The sequence below is a fragment of the Halictus rubicundus genome, chromosome 6 (genome assembly GCF_050948215.1).
Source record: "Halictus rubicundus isolate RS-2024b chromosome 6, iyHalRubi1_principal, whole genome shotgun sequence".
NCBI lineage: Eukaryota > Metazoa > Arthropoda > Insecta > Hymenoptera > Halictidae > Halictus > Halictus rubicundus.
Window position 1 is genome coordinate 5,463,394 of NC_135154.1, and position 19,071 is coordinate 5,482,464.

Consider the following 19,071-nt stretch of genomic DNA (forward strand, 5'->3'; position numbering starts at 1 on the left):
TTAGTGCCGAACTAGATATCTATGCCGCTTAGAACGAGATATTTATGGTGTACGAGACAACTTTATGAGGCCCATATACTCTCGGCCCACTGAAGAACAATGTCAAGCCGAATGGGTTCCCTCATCCACAATACGTCGAGAGATGTCCCGAGTCATCTTCTTATATCGAAAGCAAATTGTAATAATGAGACTTAGATGAAAAATCTAGTGTGAGATGATTTAGTTTGAAATCATAAATTTATTTCTAAATCAATGGCAGTGACATAATAAAAGTCGAGCAACTCATTTTCACAAGAACGAAAGCTAACCAACTGTAGCAGATTAAAGCAACGAAAGTGTGGTTAAGTACAGTTGTTTAAAACTGAAACAATCTCACGATAAAAAAGAAGCGAGGTTTCTGTTCAACCCAGCACAAGTTTATGAAGATCTTTAATTAGTATATTTTATGGTTCAACTTTTAGATGTACTACCTCTCCACCATTGTTAACTTGTCATTCACAATAGATATATAGGACAATGCTTAAAAATAAAAACCGTAAAACCTTAGAAATAACCTAAAGAATATACGTAGAATACAGTACAACTTTGAAAATACGTCGAAAAATTGGTTTCCATTTTTTTAACTACGCCACACCGAAGCAAAAAATCTGAAAAAATTGGGGATAGTGCCGATGACAATATCTCATTGCTGAATTAATTTCGCAGCGTGTCACTTTTTAATTTCTATATGAAATCCGTATTTTCTCGATTGTTTTCGTGTTTTTTTTTTTTACAACCAGAATTTGCAACGGAGAAATCAGAAAAAATTCCCTAATAAATATATGGCCGAAGTGTGTCAGATTTTCCCAAAATTTTGAATGGTTGTTAAATGGAAAAATGGGGCAACAACTGATGTTCGATTTCCTCCGGTACCTCCCTTACAGATGGGGTATCAGGCAGAAACTCGATACAAAGGTTTTTTACTTAGTGGGCTATCGAATGTTATACCCGCGGTAACAATTTCTGATCATTCCAAATGAAATACAGTGATTTCTCTATATATGTCGCCAAGGCCTGGATGATAAACGTCGCAGAATTATCCGCACTATTGCGGGGTATACTCCGTGAGGAACCACGGAGCTCGAGAAGCCTCGGACGAGGAGTGTAAACATAACACGGCTCGGGTATGACTCCTGGACGATACATGACGCTGGCAAGGCCCGTGTTGTTGACATATATCGAGAATTCACTGTACCGTGTTCCATCCCAATATAATTATTCAAAATCTCGTAGAGAAACTTCTATCTGATTAATTATTAGCAATTAAAGTCACCGTGTTGCAGAAAATGCCGAAATATTTAAATTATGATAACTTTTTTTTTAATGCAAACACTAAAATTCTACTTGATCCGTATTTGATATTTGGTTATGCACTTCTCACACACAAATGTATTCAAGAAAATGGATTACCGTTTGAGTGGAAACATTGACAATTCGCAATCGGTCCCAGCTGTGGTCATTTATGTGATTGTGCACTACTATATTATGCAGAGATAACGCGTTGGTTAGGCAAAGAGAAGCGTGGAGCTGATAGGCATTTAATAGCACTATCAATATTTAGAGACCAATAGCTCCATCCCCTGTGACACGTATTTTCGTGGATGGCTGAAACGATCGTGTCTACAAATCGGATTGCGTGACGAAGAGAGCGCACGGGACTACGAAAGTGTCAAAGGTGGGGTCAAGCGGAACGGACGAAGTACACCTCTCGTGCCCGTGTGCCCAGCCAACTCTGTCATCTCTGGGCAATGCGCACTCCGCAGACTACGGCGTAGAGTACTGCGCCGCAAGAGGGCCTGTCAACGAGGCTTAACAGCCTCTAACGTGCGAGTGTTAGAAAGTAGATCGAAACGCGGAGCATCCGAAACTGATCACCTGAAGGATAGTAACCTTACAACTAGCAAAGGGAACATAGTCAAGTTACACGGGCCGATTTTGATGACATTTATGTGAGGGGTACTACTTAGAAAAATATTAGACATCCTTTACGGTGATTAGTATATACCCTGTCACCACTAATACCTGGGACACCAACTACAGCTACTGAAAAAAACAATTAATGACATCTAACACAGTATTATAATTCAAAATATTGTAAAAAATTATGTTGTCATCTATAAAACAAGCTCGAATACTTCCCTTCGTACAAGATGGGATAGTATTATGAGTTCAACGATTATTATTAAATAACAAAAAATCCATAAACGTGTCTTCATATTTTGATTCCGAAATCATAGATACGGCATGGCATAGTTTTTTTTTTCGAAATTTTCTTCTGTGACCAAATTTCCCATCAAAGTCTCACAATTTAACGAAAAATTTGACTATCCTCTACCTTCTAGTTTTCGAAATCTCTCGTGAAACATGTTTTTCATTCCAATGTGGGCGATGGCCGATAAAAAAATATACGCGTCGAATATTTTTTTAAAAACCATCTCTCACATAAGCTTGATAAAATTGGCTTGTGTTACTTGAATATATTCCCTCGTAATATAAGCTACGCGAAGGGTCTACACCGCGTCGGAGACCAATAAGTAAAACCGTTCTACGATGACACACTATACAACCCTATACTAAACAACCGCATGTATAACCGAGTTAAAGTCATAGCTTGAAGGAGTTTTCAGGAAAGTCGTTTGTTGTAACGACAGTCAGTCTTCCCTTGATGGCTACCGCAAACTACTGTGTACAAGTTGGTATAGTAACAGAAATGTGAATGGTTGGAAATAGCTGTTTACTGTTTCCGGTTCGTAATTGCGTATAAAACAATACAACGGTGCTCAGTATGCACAACAATACATGGGTTTACATATATGGGTATGGTCCTAATATACTGGAATACTTCTTTTCATATGTATTAACTGTTTATAATGGTTTTATGAAAACTTAAAAACTTAAATATATGTCGCCAAGGCCTGGATGATAATCGTCGCGGAATTATCCCCACTACCGCGGGGTATACCCCGTGAGGGACCACGAAACTCGAGAGGCCTCAAATGCTATTGTTGACATACATCGACTATTCACTGTAGTGACATTTTATGTACAATAACTATTTGGACAATATTTAGTATTTTACCGTGGCCCCTATTTCCCACCTTCGACTCATAAATCTTGTAATATGGTAAAATTTCGATATAACAGTTTTTCATCCGAAGCTTTTTGTTTTGGAGAAAATCGAGCTAGGAAATACAGCGAATAGGCGTGCTGACGCGTCTGATCATCCCCGACCAATTCTACTTCCTGCATATACGTGCATGTATACTAAAGCACGCAAGCCTGACGGATCTTTAAATTCGATGTTTTCGAAAACAAGGCGTCAAACAAAAAAAAAATGTTATTCCTTTCTTTCGATTTATTTTCACGTGTAGAATCAGCCCCTGTCCGCTTGTACTACGATTTCCGACGCACCCTGTATATTCATAGCTATGCAGTGTTGCATCTATTCTACAATGTACAAATCACAAGCGTAACCGATTGCACCCACCACCAACAGATAGTAATGTCAGGATTTTCTAATGCCGTAGTATTTCACATTAAGCACGTATTCCGTATTAAGGCGAGTCACCCTACATATATTACAGAAACCAGTGTATGGGTTTTATCCAATAAAAGCCGAAACCAGCAATCCAATAAATGTTTGACACTCTACTCTGGATTTAGATCAAATGAAATATCATCATATTTCACGATGAACTTAGTTAGACGTCAGTTTGACTTATTGAACGAAAACTTAAAATTAACTCACTGCAATCTTCGAGTGAGATATTAAGTTGGAAAATTCAAAGATGAAATTAAGGTATGATGTTATTTCAGAAATGGTGAAAAGTAATAGTACAGAATGGAAAATATGTTATTAAATAAATCTATGAATAAATATCTTAATTGTATCTCGGAATTTTAATTTAAAAAAGCTACGAACTTTCGTTCGAACCCAATACTTCAAAGCTAAGAACGTTTACTGACATTTCCATATGAAATTCAAATTAGCTAATACTTTGAGTTATCAACAAACTATGGCAATTAGAATGCATTTCATTGAAAACGAGGAAGAACATGAAAAGGCAATAGCTTTGAAAGTTACATCAGATAAAAACATTGACGTTTATTAAAGTTTAAAATTGTACATAAATATAAATATACAGAAAAATATGTAAATGTTTCTACAGGGTTTCACATTCAAACGAAAATAGTCCAATACGTGGCAAGGGATTGAAGCTATAAAAAAAAGTATTTAAAAATGTGGTATAAATGATTTTTGTACTAAATGGTACTTGTATAAATGATTTGTGTACCATATAAATTGATGGGATTAAGGTCTTATAGTGGATTTTAAAACTTAAGTTTTTCGAAGACTAAGCCTGGAAAGAAAAATATTATACTATTATTTTTTTTTACTTTTTCATTAGGAATCGTATCGTGTCCACTGTATAAGCATAATGGTCTATTATTTCTTTTGTTTTTCCAGGTTCTATTTTAAAAAGTCCTCTAGTTTTCCTCTAGTCTCGAACACACTTTATCCTATAACTGTTCCTTAACACGATCATAAATGTGTAGCCTATTCGCGAATCGTAGTACGGTCAATCGATCAGTAATGGGAGCAGAAAGTTAAAACATGTACACTTAATCTAGAGTGATATTACAATTGACCTAAGCGTCAGGAAGGAGTTAGGGGCGGAAAAGGATTGAGGTAGCGCGTGCCGCTCACCCCGCATTTACATTTGTAGCCCACGCTATGCAACCACGAAATGTAATTGGCTCTCCTGTCAATCTTCGTCGGTTTGGTGGATCACCATTTTCCCAGAGTTACGACTTTCCAAGTTTCTGCTATTTCTGAGCCATTGATAAAATTGCCCTTTGCCAATAAAGCTAAATGCATACGTGAAATTCTTCATTTTTATGAATTGGGCGCTTCTGAAATGACATTATTTGAAATATTATTTCAAATATCATGTTATTTTATTTTACAATTACTTCCATGCTTGCGACCCCTTTTGAAATAACATTACTTGAAATATTATTTCAAATAACATGTCATTATATTTTATAATTATTTTAAATTATTATTTCAGATAATTTGTGAAACTGTTCTTGAAAATTATATCAGCTAACCGTATTATCGGGTTTGAGTGCAGTTTATACTGACACCCTTTGTTGCATATTATTTTACAAACTTAAAGTAAAGATATCTGGAAATAATATACTATTTGAAATTTCGTATTTCAAATAAATCATTATTATTTTCAAATAACAGTATTGCAAATGACGGTGCGAAATAAATGGTTTCAAGTAGTTATTTCTTATTTTCATTACAAATAAAATTTGCCCAGGTCTTCTATTGCCTTATCAGAAGCATGCTTGTATTGTTTCTTAAAATGTGTTGCTACAATAAATACAAGGCAATTAGAAATGAATTACAATAAATATATTTTCATCGTAATCTTTATGAGATTACTGAATAATGAATCTTGTATAATGAAAACCAATCACAATTTAATTTTTCGTATTTTTGATAACGTATTGTGTATAAGTATTCTCTTATGAAGAACAGCGTATTATATTAGATAGTAGATATAGAAAACAAAGAATGGGAATTAGAGTGATGAGTGAGTGAATGGAAGAATGAAAGGTTAAGCTAGAATTGTACTGATTAGGTTTATGTAAACCAAGTCCAATTTCTTCGACGTGAGGCTGAAATAAAGTATATATTATTATTATTATTATTATTATAGTCTTACGATTTGAGAAGTAATTCAAAACAGTAGGTACAGTTCAAAGTGGACGGAAAATATGTGTATACAGAAATGTATTTTCTATAGAAGATAAAACATCCACAGTAGCTCGAAAATATTTCAGTGAAAGTAAAACATAAATATAACAATATTAGTGTTTGTTGTGGATTATACATTCTACGCATTGACAATGGTAACATCCGACTGTATGTCATCGATGACGTCTGTACATATAACTGCAACGGAAGCATACAAAGACAAGAATGGCTTATATCGTATAGTAAGTATAAATGTCAGAAAGAATTTCCCAAGCATCAGTGTTTTTTGATTCCTATTTATTCGCTTAACAAAATTATTTACTATTCTGGTGCAATATATATAATTTTTGATACGTTTCCCGTGCGAATTTTAACACAATATTATTTACTTAATTTTTGTTCGCATTCGTTTAGATAATTGAGCACATCAAATTATACAAACGAGACGCAAATAAAATAAGACACCTGGAAGTTTCACTTAAAGTCGTAACTGAATATCCAGCTGACTCGATTGCATAAATTGTCTCCTCTGAGAGCAGTTTTTCGATTACAGAAGTCATTCCAAAGTGGTAACTAACTATTAGGAACAGCAATGCTACAAATTGTTACTTGCCAACGTAAGCAAATGCAGATATTTATGGTTCATATATCCGAATTATAAATGAAAGAAAAATTTGTTTTTATTAATATATAGTTTCTATTATATTCCTCATTCAATGTATTTTTTATGATTTTTAGGCTGAAAGTCATACCTCGAACACAATTAAAAGCGCTAAAAATGTGGAAGAAATGTTGATTTTACATTGAAATTTCAACAAAATTATCTGCTATCTATAATGACTTATCGGGCTATATTCTTGGTAAAAACAACAAAATAAAGAAATAACTAGAAAAACAAAGGAAATGCAATTTTGTTCCACTAAAAGATGATGTCAAAATTATTTTGATTATAAACTGATATTTGGAAAATGCCACATGCGATTAACAATTCGTTTTAGAATGTGTCTTTTCATAAGCACCAAACTATTATCACAAATTCATACATAATCCGCAATATAGTTATAAATAATATATTAAATCCCAATTATTCTCCATAAATATTCAGATTCATCCAGGCAGTTAAACGTTACAAATAATTACATTAATATGTAAATTAGGCTATCAAATATTCATTGACCACTTTGTCGGGTAATTGCGCAGCGACAATTAATACAATACAAATCCTATATACAACGTGCTATGTAGATAAAATCTCTTAGCAGTAGTAGAGGCATTCTTTTTATAAAATAATTTAATGCAGTTAATTCAATGATACAACAAACTCTAAATGTCAATATATTTTTATCGAATAAATAATTCTGAATTTTTTCCTCTTTTGCTGTATAGTAATTACAGATTAGATTAATCTTACTAAAACATTATTATAATAATTTTGCTAATAATATAGATAATTTTGCATTACACTAAATGGCATCAATTTTTTAAAATGAAAGAACTAACGTTTATATGAATTTATTTTAATTCAGTATTTAGAAAGCGGAAAGCCAATTATTACAATTATTATTTTGTAAAATTAAAAAATGTACCCACGTACCTTTTTAATACCTTCCTAATATTATAATACTTCTGAGCGTCATTTAATGGGTTTGTAATACCTATCTATAAATGTGCTTACTTTCGAAATTTTCCTTTATTTTTAAAATTAGACAAATATTTACATAGTTACTCAGAGAAAGTAAATCTGAAATAGATATTTACAGAAAATTTTTATATTTTGTTATTTAACCTAGGCAGTTTTTTGTGCCCGAGCATTACGTCAGTATTAATGGAAATACCAATTTGGCAAGGAATGATCTGATAGATTTTATTCTTCTCACTTCTGAGGCTAATTGGTATCAATAAGCTGTTCGGGATCAGAAACGATTGGCAAGAAAGCGAATTGGTTCGCAATATGTATGTAGTATAATCGTCAATGACCTAAACATTGTCGGGGAATGATTTCATATCACGTACACAGTTTTCCGCTTTGTTCGTTCACTCCAGTCGCAATTTCCCTCTCCGTTTTTCTCTTTCCTATTTTCCCTCGATCTTCTTTTCGAAACAAACGGTACATAATTTCGTGTTGAGATGGAATCGCGTTTGGTACACACAACAGGTACAAATAAGTTGCATCAAAAGTGCAAAGAGGATGAGACCGAAGAGATTTGCATCCCGTGACTGGACTCCCGGCTTTCAAACGAGTGTTTCTCGATAGTTCCTCCAGTTTCGCCGAACCAGGATGAGAATTTGCAATTTCCAGTACGTCTTTAATCGAAACTCGTAGGACTTATAACGTATTCAGCGCAATCATAATTCGATGTATAGCGGATCCAAGAATTAACCTGTGGTAATATGCATAAAAATAACAGTACAAAAATAAATTTGAATTCATTTTAAAGGGGGGACCTAGGAGGTCGAAATGTGAGCTTGACTTTGAGAATTTTTTTTATTCCAACAAATGGTAATATTGAAGAAACATTCAGTCCATAAGTTGCGTCACACTTTTATCTACAAAGTACTATATTTTTGTTAAAAAATATCCAATACAAGTGAGGTGGCAACCATGTTTACGAGACGGTTGAGCTTTGAATTATTATACCAAGCAGCGTTTCTTATTTATTGGTTCAATATACATATACATTTGAATCTTGATTTAATATCTTCCCTCGAGGACAAACTGTGCTATTATGAATATTTACTAAATTAATCCGCTTTTCATTTATACTTTAACATTAACTTATACTTTAACCCTAACATTAACAACTTCTTTCGAAAATTTTTATAATACTTACGCCAGCTTTCACTTTCATTATAATATGTAGTAGTCATTATAGCATACAGTATTCAAAGTTCGAACAATTCTTATTCATGTTAATTTTATTGTCACTTTTAGTTTTTTAAATGTGTTACAATTTTTCATTAGTTTCCGATTTTTATCAAATGTGAAATATTTTAAATGTCATTGTCATATATTATACATTGTTATACATTAAAACGACAATGGTGCTCCAAAAGAAAGGAAAACAATATTTTTCTACCTTTCTCTAATCAATATTACCTTATTATATTTCTAAAATTGCATAACATAATGATTAAAAGGTTCCTACTTTTTCATCATTTGCGTTGTATGCAGCTTCAATAACTCCCGTCTTCTTGAAAGAGAATTTATTAATATTAAACTTTTATCCTACGACAGCAGAATAAGAAACGAAAGTAATTAGAGTAACTTATTAAGGGGAATATATACAGTAAGGAGCAAAACTGATTACACTCTATTTGAAATAGCATAACTTTTTCAAATCAGTCCAAATAACTTTAGTGTTTTTTGAGAAGTTAGAAGGATTAGTTTATTAGACGAGGTGTAAAAAATTTTTGAAAAAAATTTGAAGTTGGTTTTTTCAGCTTTTTTATCTGAGCCTGTATTGAAAATTTAAAAAATGTATTCTATTGACTCGAATAAATTATATCCATGCTGAACATTTCATAGATATTGGTTACTTCGTTTACGAGTTATAAACGATTAAAAGTGAAAGAGAAAAATGGCAATTTTCCCACTTTTAGTATGTAGTTTTGTTCCTTACTGTAATGCTATATGTAACTTCTATGTATACCGAAAAGTAAATATTATTCAAATAAAAAACAGGACTCTTCTTTCTCACGGAAAAGAATCATCATATATGTATCACATGGAAAGTTCAAAAATTTGTACAGTTCTGTGTCTACTGTTCCGCTTCGAGACTCGTTTCGTTGAGCGTAACGTATATTCTACAAAAGAAAATGTTTTTTTTTCACGTAAATTGAGGCACAACGTGCGAATGTTATTTAAGAGAACAGCGATCCGGACGTCACGAGTGACAAGCATGAATATCAAACGTGTGCAAATTCGGTACAGGAAGCTGTCAGCCAAGTATAGAGAGGAACGCGAGAAATGCGGAGAACAGAGTACAATATTTCACCCTCGACAAAGAAAATTTTTTGTTGGGAGCATAAGCTACGAACCCATCTACAATAAAAGACGGAAGTACTGGGGTCATACGGACATACTTTGACGCAGCCTTTTAATTTTTAACGACCTGCGATTAATGCAGATCATTAAATTGAGTCGTTTAATGTTGTGTAGTAATCTACGATTTCGTATTTCCGTTTAGTCAAGCGCAACAGTATCTTGAATCGGGAATCAGATGAAAGGAAGGTCTCAGTAATTTACTATTAGTTAGAATAGATACGAAAATGTTTATTCTTAAAAAGTTTTATCTTTCAATTTTTCAAGCTATGTCTTACAACTAAATTGCAAAGCTTTATTCAAAATAAAAATTTTCTAAACCAATAGGTAAAAAAACAGAAGGTAGATGAAAATATATTTTTTTGTTCAATACTTTTGATGAGTCAAGAATAATATTGCAATATTAAATTAAAGTTACTTAAATTCTTAAATATCTTTATAGTTTTGTATTTCACTTACTGATTTTTGTCATAATTACATAAAATTCATTATGTAATTAATGTAATAGTAATTTAAGTTTTTTTATGACAATACAAAATCATGATAATCGCACATATATTCCGGCTAATAGCACACGCATTATACTAAAAATGTCTAACTCAAAATAAAGATGCTCGCATATAGGATAAAGGATATTAAAAATCTTGGAGAAGCGTATAATTAGGTGTTATACGTGCAATAGTCAGGCGTATAAATATAATCTTAAGTTATGCAGTACATATGCAAAGAAGGAATTGTTTGTGGTCGCCAGTAGCCAACAAGTTGATGTAACGCCAAATGTACAAATTAGAACATAAACATTACAACAACATCTGAAATATATCTCCGAAAATATGACGTTCCAATTGATTTTGTGAAAATAATTTTCTCCAAAGAATAAAAATCTTTCATAAACATCCAATCATTATAACAGAAATAGAAAGTTTCATTATTCTCTAGAAAGGAACTACACATTGACAACATTTACATACACATTGAACTGATTCACAGTATTTATTATGTTGCCCACCCATATGTGGTAGTCGAAACTAGTTCTTTAAAATAAGTTAATTTTGATATAATTATGTGTTAATAGTACCTTTACTGAACATTAGGATAGATCTTACTGTACCAGTTTCTTTTTCGTTAACCTTTTGAGTACAACTCGAATTTTATGCACTTATGACAAAAATGAGAAGTCGCATTTTGAAACAGTGAAAATATTAAAAGACTTCGAAAGTATTAATATACTATTTTCACTAAATTAAAATTATTAGTGAAAAATATAACTTTTTATTTTGCATAAAGTTCCGGAGTCTAATTATAATAATGTTATGTCAAACTTTTCTCTCCATTGATGCTTATTTTTCTATTAATTTGGTTTGAAACGTATATGTGTGAAACGATATAAGTGCAAGAAATATTATTTATGTCATCTGCTAAATAAAAATTAACAAATTAACAGGCTGTGGTTGTAGCTGTGGTTCTTACGAAATCGTGAAAAGCGTTCGTCGTTCGAGGGTTAAAGTTTGAAATTTCGAAGGCCCTTAGCTCGATGAACACCTCGGACAGGGACGCGTGGGCGGCAAATCTAGGAGAGGCAGGGAGTCGAAATGCGGCGATTCAGAGTTTGTGGAGCGACACGATAGGAGTAAGCGGAAGAAAAGGGGCGAGGGAAGCGCCAAAGGGGGGAGGGGGAGAATGCTATGACAGCGAAGAGAATAAGAGAGGATGGAGAGAATCGGAGTAGCCTGTGAGACGCCGAACCGCCAAAGAGTCTGGCAACGCAACGGGAGCAAATGGGCGCCACGATGTCGCCCACTTTTCTCTCGGTGTTGTTTCTACACTTGTATACGTGCAGGAAGTTGTACGTGTACCGGAGGCAAAGAGGAACAGAGGAGAGCAACGGAACTGAAAGAGATGTAGCGAGGGGGGCTGATGCGTTTGCCGCGAACATGGCCAAACGTCTCGGCTACGAGGTCACCATGTCGCAACATTCTCTATGCTATTTTTCGCTCGTCCGACGTCTTCGTCCCTCCTTCCACTACCATCGCACACTCTACTTCTATCAATTGCGTTTTATGTTACGGTCGAGGGATCTCCCTGCTTCAGCACTCAGAAAAACTTTGATATTACTCGGGCTGTCCTCAACGAGGAGCTCTCGGTCGGTACATTAGCCGGAATTACTTCGCGAATTAACGAAACCTACGAAGTTTTATATTAGAAATTAGAAATCGATGCACGGTGCCTCTTCCGTATGTGCGCTCGCCGCAGAAAGTATGTCGGCAAAAATGAATCTTTTCGCTTGCAAAATGGGAAATTCGAAAAATAAGGCAAAATAAAAATTCTATGATCAATTGCGCAAGACTTTTATTAGCTGCTAGGGTCAGTCGTAAAATCAGTTTCACTCGCATTAAGAATAATGAAGTATTTAATTTTTAAGATCCATTGTTTATTTATCTCGTGATACAAAATATCAACTACTTTTCTATATAGCATCAGTTTTTCTGGCCCTTCATTGGAAAATCTGACTTGCGATAACAATCAATTGGTACAACTTCAGAGTAGGGGCATTAAACATTGTTTCCATCGAATTTCATTGAGATGTCTTTAATACACAAAAAGTTCGTAGCGAGTAAATCTAACTTTTCGCCTGCCCCTCGTACAAACCAATACGTCATCTGTATTGATCGTACGAGCAAAGTATTTTGAAGGTTTTGAAAGAAGACGAAATTCAGGACGACGAGAAAGTTGGAACTTACTACGGAGTTTAACCCTGCATTGGTATTTTCGGGTCTGACCCCAAAAAAATTTCTGTACACTAATTTTTGCTACTGTATTACACAATAACTGCAAATATGAAGTTTCTGTAACTTCTTTGAAATATTGGGAGCTTTCACTTTTAAATGACATGCTGAAATCTATTTTAATAAATGTTTGCGGAATTTTGGAAGAGCCATAGAATAACACTTCGTAGTCTGCGTAAATATGGTACCACTTAAGGGTTAATGGCGTTGATTTCTTCTGACTTCTTAGTGAACACAAGAGAATTGGAATTACCAATTTGATTGTACAAAAGGTTCACTGAAATTTATAACTAGACAGTGGATTTTATGCATTTGTGATAAAAATAAGTATGTGTAACTTAATACATTAGAATTTAAAAATATAATTATATTATTTTCAATCTATTAAATATATTCAGAAAAAAAAATAAATTTCTATTTTACTCTAGTTTGTAGTAATTCAGGTAGAAAATTTTTATTTTGCATGAAGATCCGTTGTCTAGTTATGACGCGCGACGTATTGGTTCGGCGAATCTAGGAAAATGCGGTTTTTGAGTAATAGAATGATCATGGTGAAGCTAGGTACAACATGGTGACACAGTTTCGGTCACACCAACGCAGTCCTTGCCAACAAGGATGCGTCTAGGGAAAGACAGTCAAATATACTTGTTTTTATAAATAATTCAGAGCAAATTACAACTTCCTGGAATCCTTTTGGCGCATTTTCAACTAATTTGTGAATTGTATTTGATCTATTTCGGACCACGCTTTTGATAATGCACTTTGGAGCAAGATTTTATTGTTATAGGCTATCCGAATGGTCCCATAAATGTCCGATTGGGTTAAGGTCTCCACTTCGACTGACCACGGCAGAAAACGGCATGGAATTGAAAGCTTTTCTTACAGTTTTATTGGCGTGGTTAGGATGGTTGTCTTGTTGTAAAATAAATGAGTCTTTGATGTTCATTTTTTTTAATTTGATTCACATATCCCTCTCTTGTAAACGTGCTTTCTATAAATTGTAAATTGTTTAGGACTCCCAGTGAAAAGTAGCCTCATGTTAGCACCTATCCACGGTCATGTTTAACACGTTGGCTGCCAAGTCACCCATATTTGGGTGACGAAATGATTTCTCAAGATTTAAAAATTCATTTCTGCTGCAATAGATAGAGCGTGCTAAATTTGCTTATGGTCTGTTAAATGTAAGAGAATTGAAAAATTAATTAACACCAGAAATCTTGAATTCTCAATTTTAGTTTTATTGAATAAATTGCTTTACCCAATTTTGGTATTCTCTGAAGGGGTAAGTTCACGAATTTTGGGCATTATAAAATAATGTTTTTGTAAACTATAAACCGGCACAATCGGTGTTATGGAATATAAAGAATAAGATTTAAAGATTAAAACAAATTAAAAATTAAACAAAAAATTAAATTTAACTCTAAACCTACCAAACACAAAACTTATAAAAGTGAAACGTCTTATAAAAGGGAGAAGATTGAATTTACTTAAACTTTGTACGATTGTCATTATAATATGGTGCTTAAATAAAGAAGGCAAATTAAGTAATTTCAGAAAACCGGTCATTTTGACCGTGGTAGGTTTAGTGTAAAATACAACAGAAAATATTTATCAAATTACTTCCTGCAAAGCACTAAATAACTTTTTAACAATGAATACCTGTTTTCGACGATAAAAAAAGACACCAACTGTTTATAGCACCTCAGGGGACACTGACAAAACATTATGAGGAATGAAAAGATTACGCAGTTTGTTTAGAACTACGGAAAGTCTAATAGGTACAAGTTTTGAAGTTCAAACATGTTCTGCGGCAAGTGAATACGTAGCTATGTATAGTGACTTGCACTTATAGTTCTTCGGTGGTTTTCTCTTGCTCATTTGCCCACTAAATACGAATAAACCGTGTAGGAGATTATTATAGAAATATGTTAATTCTGTTGTCATGGAATGTAATTTAAAGACATTAAACTTCATTAAGTAATAATAAAAGTATAATATTATGAAGACATACATAAAATAAGCAGTTAACACATTAAAACTCACACAAATATTTTTTATTTACAACGTTTAAATACTCTTATCTTTCTCCTCAGACAATTTTCAAGATTTTAGCGTATTGTTTGTTGGTTTCAGTATTTTGCACATTTACATTAAAAGGATGTGATTCTTTACAACATTCTCAACCATTCTTTCACGATTGTGGAAACTCATTCATGATATCTCTTTTTAGGATACCAAGCCACATCCATTTATTCACATTTCCTTCAACAAAACGCAAATCACTGTGCCTGCCGCCAACGTATATTCTCAAACTGTAACTGACACGCCATTTTTCTTAATTTTACGAATGTTATTTTGTATACTTAACTTGGCATTAAGCTTCCTCCAAACTGTAAGTTATTTATTTGAACCGCAAATTTTGAATCGACTGTCATCTGGGGAAAATGCTTTATTTAAACGGGAAAATTCATGGTAATACATCTTCCTCCCGCGAATGTATAGTTTTCTTCAAGTTATCTGTCTAGGTTAATCATATTTTCATAAAATTCTTCGAATATTTTTCTGATGAACTGTGTTTATTGCATATCTTTAACATTTGTAACTATTTCCAGTAGATACAACTTTTCTTGGCTCTATTTTTATTTGTTGCATGATTACTTAAAATCTTATTTTAGCTGTTTCATATTATTTGAAATTAGTATTTCTCTTCAGGATTTTCCTTGATTCAAATAAACAAATACAAGTTTCCTTTCTTTTGTCAATTTTCCGTTTGATTGAAACGTTTTAAACAAAAATAGAATATATACTGTAGTAATATTTGCAAGATACACAGACGCTCAGTAAACAAAAATGACTAAATGCCGTTAAAAATATAAAAATATTTGTAAAATATTTGTAAAATTTCATTTATTATAATAGAACAATTTTCATCATCTTTTACACTGGATTAAATAATAACATGTATAAAACGTTTCCGTACTAATCGTAATGTTACATATGTATAGCATAAAATTAAAAAAACAAGAGTATATTACAAACATAACCGAAATAATAAAAATAATTGACGGAACTAACTGAAACAATTAAACGTACGTGCGCCGTTAGTTTCCGTCACAAAAATGTATTTTAAGATATAAAAAAGTAAATACAAAACTTATTTTAATAATATCGGTTGATATTAATTTTGAATAAGAGGTGCCTTAAAAAATGTAATAAAATATTAGTTTAAGATGTTGATGCATTTCTGTCCTTCATGTAACGGGCATCTGTTTTTTACGAAATTAAGTTATCAATTTCATCGGGCCAATTAATATTAGTCGAAACACTGTGTGCTGCGTCAAAGTTCATAACTTTTTCATCTCTTCTGACAATTAGTTTGACCCCGTTTGTCTCGCGAAATTGTCATTTCCTATTAATAATAGACAGCGTAGAAAGAGATTATCCGGACAGCGTGCAAAAAGTATCATTCGTTATTAACGGAAAAGTGTCTGCGAATTGAAACCAACTAGGTCCATACATAACGTGCCAACGTAATTTTATCATTCCTGCTATGGCATTTCTAGTTCAATCTTCTGAAAGCTACTTATATTCGTACCCGTAGTTGGTGGAGATCCGTGATAATGTGTAATATGTCATCGAGGATATGGCCAAGCTCCTTATTTTCGTATTTCACTGCGTATTAACCTATTTTGCGTGTGTTATTCTCCCCCGTTTTCCGTTTTGTTTGACCTCGTTGCCAGACTTTTGGGGCATTCAACGTCCTACATACCGGCATTTATTGATGATCCTTTTTGGTCGTCTTTCAATTACGTCAAATCGCAGCATCCGCAATGCAGCTCCTTCTTTATTTGAACTTACAGATTTCAGTGCTTATTAAAAACCTTTTACGCGAATCACAATCATAATTACATTAAATTGGCAAATAATTGTACATCAGACCATTGAGTACCAATTTTGTTTATTTGTCCCCACTCGAATTGAACAGAGCTAATTATATATAAAGAAACACATCGGGGATGTGCAAAATTTTATTCCACGATGTTGCTTTTCTAAAATGGTATTATTAGGATTCATAAAATATAAAAATAACCATAAAATCCATGAAATTTTCAAATATGTTTCTTTTCATTCCTTTGTTTATGAGAAAATCTCTACGTCACTTATTGCAATTAATAAATAGCCATAAAAAAGGTCAAATACTCTTTAACATGAATACACTGATAGAATATTTTGAATTTCACTAATAATTTTAAACTTTGTCAGTACTATTGTGTAATTTATACTTTTGCACTAAGTTTCTTTAATATAATATTAAACAATTTGGCAAATGACATAACTGAAGAGTTACTTGTTGAAATAAAGAACGTATAAAAAAGTAACCAATAGTGGACTATGTTAGCCATTCAAATTTTTATGTGGTACCGTTGAATTGCAAAATAGAACAGAAAAATACTACAACAGTAAAACGAAAACCGAGTTCAATATTTAATTATAAAGATAAATATATAAATATACCTAATTATAAATATAAATATATAAATATACCCGATTATAAATATTATAAATATATTATTCGCACATCCTTGAAAAAGGAATAGCTTGTGCACGTACACAAAAAAGATGTTTTAAATTTTCATTATAGGCTCAAATAAAAAAAGTTAAAAATCGTGACCTCTACTTTCTTTTAGCATTTCTTAAATAATTTTTTGTATACAGTATCTGATAAAGTAATCCTTCTACCATCTCCAAAACAATTCAAGTTGTTTGAACCAATTTTAACAAATGTTATATGTTTATATCTACGTGTCCTTTGTTTTTCAAGTTGCGTTTTTCGTGGCCTCGTTGAAATCGAAGTAATCGAATTGCTCGAAAAGAAACTGTTATATAAGTAACACAGAAGTTCTAGCGTCGTGGCCTACATACTTTTTGTCACGAACTGAAGCAACTGAAGCGTTAAGTAAACAACCGGTAAAGCGGATTTTCCGCTTGAAATTTTCTTGCAAAAATTAATCAATTTCACGCCGCGTCTGAACGGTGATCATCATGAACTTAATTAATTTTATTGTTCGTGTACAATCAAAAGAAACCGACCGTCGAGCTCTTCTTCCCCCCCCCCCCCCGCCCCAGTCGGAAGCTTCTTTCAGCGTTTTCTTGTTTTTGAGTCTCTTCTCGTGTCTGTTTCGTCGTTTGTTTTTGTTCACTTTTCCGTCCTCGGTGCTATTACTCATCCTCACTTTCTGAACGTTTTCCATTAAAAACCTGTATAGTATCCGGCCTCGCCAGCGCACATACCCTGTCGTCCGGGTTCTCGACGTCGTGATTCAACAGATTTCGCACACTCTTTCGCCCGATTACAGGATTGACAGCGTAAGTTTTTAATTGAAGCCGGTCGGACAATTTAATAGGACGAAACAGCTTAATGACACGAGTTTCCTGAGAGAGCAGAACGGTAGCAATCCGCCAACGTCGTTTCGAATTTTTTAGAAGAATAGCCTACCCGGCCGATTATCTTAATAATTGTCGTCGGCGGCAGAGTATTTCAGGATTGATCACTGGCATACAGCTCCCGCCAAGCGATTCGCGTTTCACCGCTACGACGGTTCCTCCTGCATACATGAACGAATAATTTCCTGAGAAATTAGAGCAGGTCATCGATCTTTCTCCCTTGTTATAATTCTAACAATATTCTGTAATTATTTTGGCGTCATTAAACCCAAGGGTCCAGAGGTGTCGAGGGATTCTAAGGTCAGCCCAACATCACTCTGTGACCATGCAAACGAAAGTCTTGAGGATGTTACTTTTTCTGCTGGAATCGATTTCATTCGTACGATAAGTAGCAACTGTTGTGCAAAAGAAAAATTGTCTACATAGATGAAGGATGCCACACGCAAGCGAAGGTGGGTATAGTTAACCGTTTGAGTCTCAAGCAGCGTGATTGCGCTGCTGAGAATTTGTGTCGAAAAGTCCAAGTACAGTCACTGACTGTCGAAGTAGCGCGCTCAACTTTACTGACGCACTTACATCACATAGCTGCTTTTTTAAATGTAAATAATACTATTAAACATTTTGCATTTCATTGTTATCACGCCGCTTAGGCCTCTTCGCAATGGATAAAGACGGTTAAAGGTTAGGCCACGACGAGCGTTGTAGCGGCGCGCACGAAAATAATGTAAACAAAGGCCAAAACCAGCGTTGTAGTGGCGCGCACGAAAATAATGTAAACAAAGGGCGACGAGCGGAGAGGCAATGTAAGCATAGTCGCCAGATTAAGACTTGTGTCCCCACTCTAACTTCCCCTTGTACAGCGCTATTCCACCACGGCCCGGTCATGTGACACGTTCCGTTTCTTTCGCGCATGTGTCACAGTGTCACGTTACTAAGCCGGTACTAGCAAAAGAGAGGGTAACTTATTCCCCTTAATTCGTGCTACCTCC

General features: G+C 33.9%; 2 protein-coding genes across 3 annotated transcripts in view; both read left to right on the plus strand.

The window, feature by feature from the left end:
• Positions 1-19,071, plus strand: part of Dally (division abnormally delayed protein) — a 308,320-nt gene that overhangs the window by 239,244 nt on the left and 50,005 nt on the right. The window lies entirely within an intron of this gene.
• The window catches only part of Rbm13 (RNA-binding motif protein 13), a 181,049-nt gene continuing 171,859 nt past the window's right edge, over positions 9,882-19,071 (plus strand). Inside the window, exon 1 of the mRNA XM_076789553.1 lies at positions 9,882-9,891. The gene's annotated coding sequence lies outside the window, so the exon portion shown is untranslated. The remainder of the gene's footprint in view (positions 9,892-19,071) is intronic.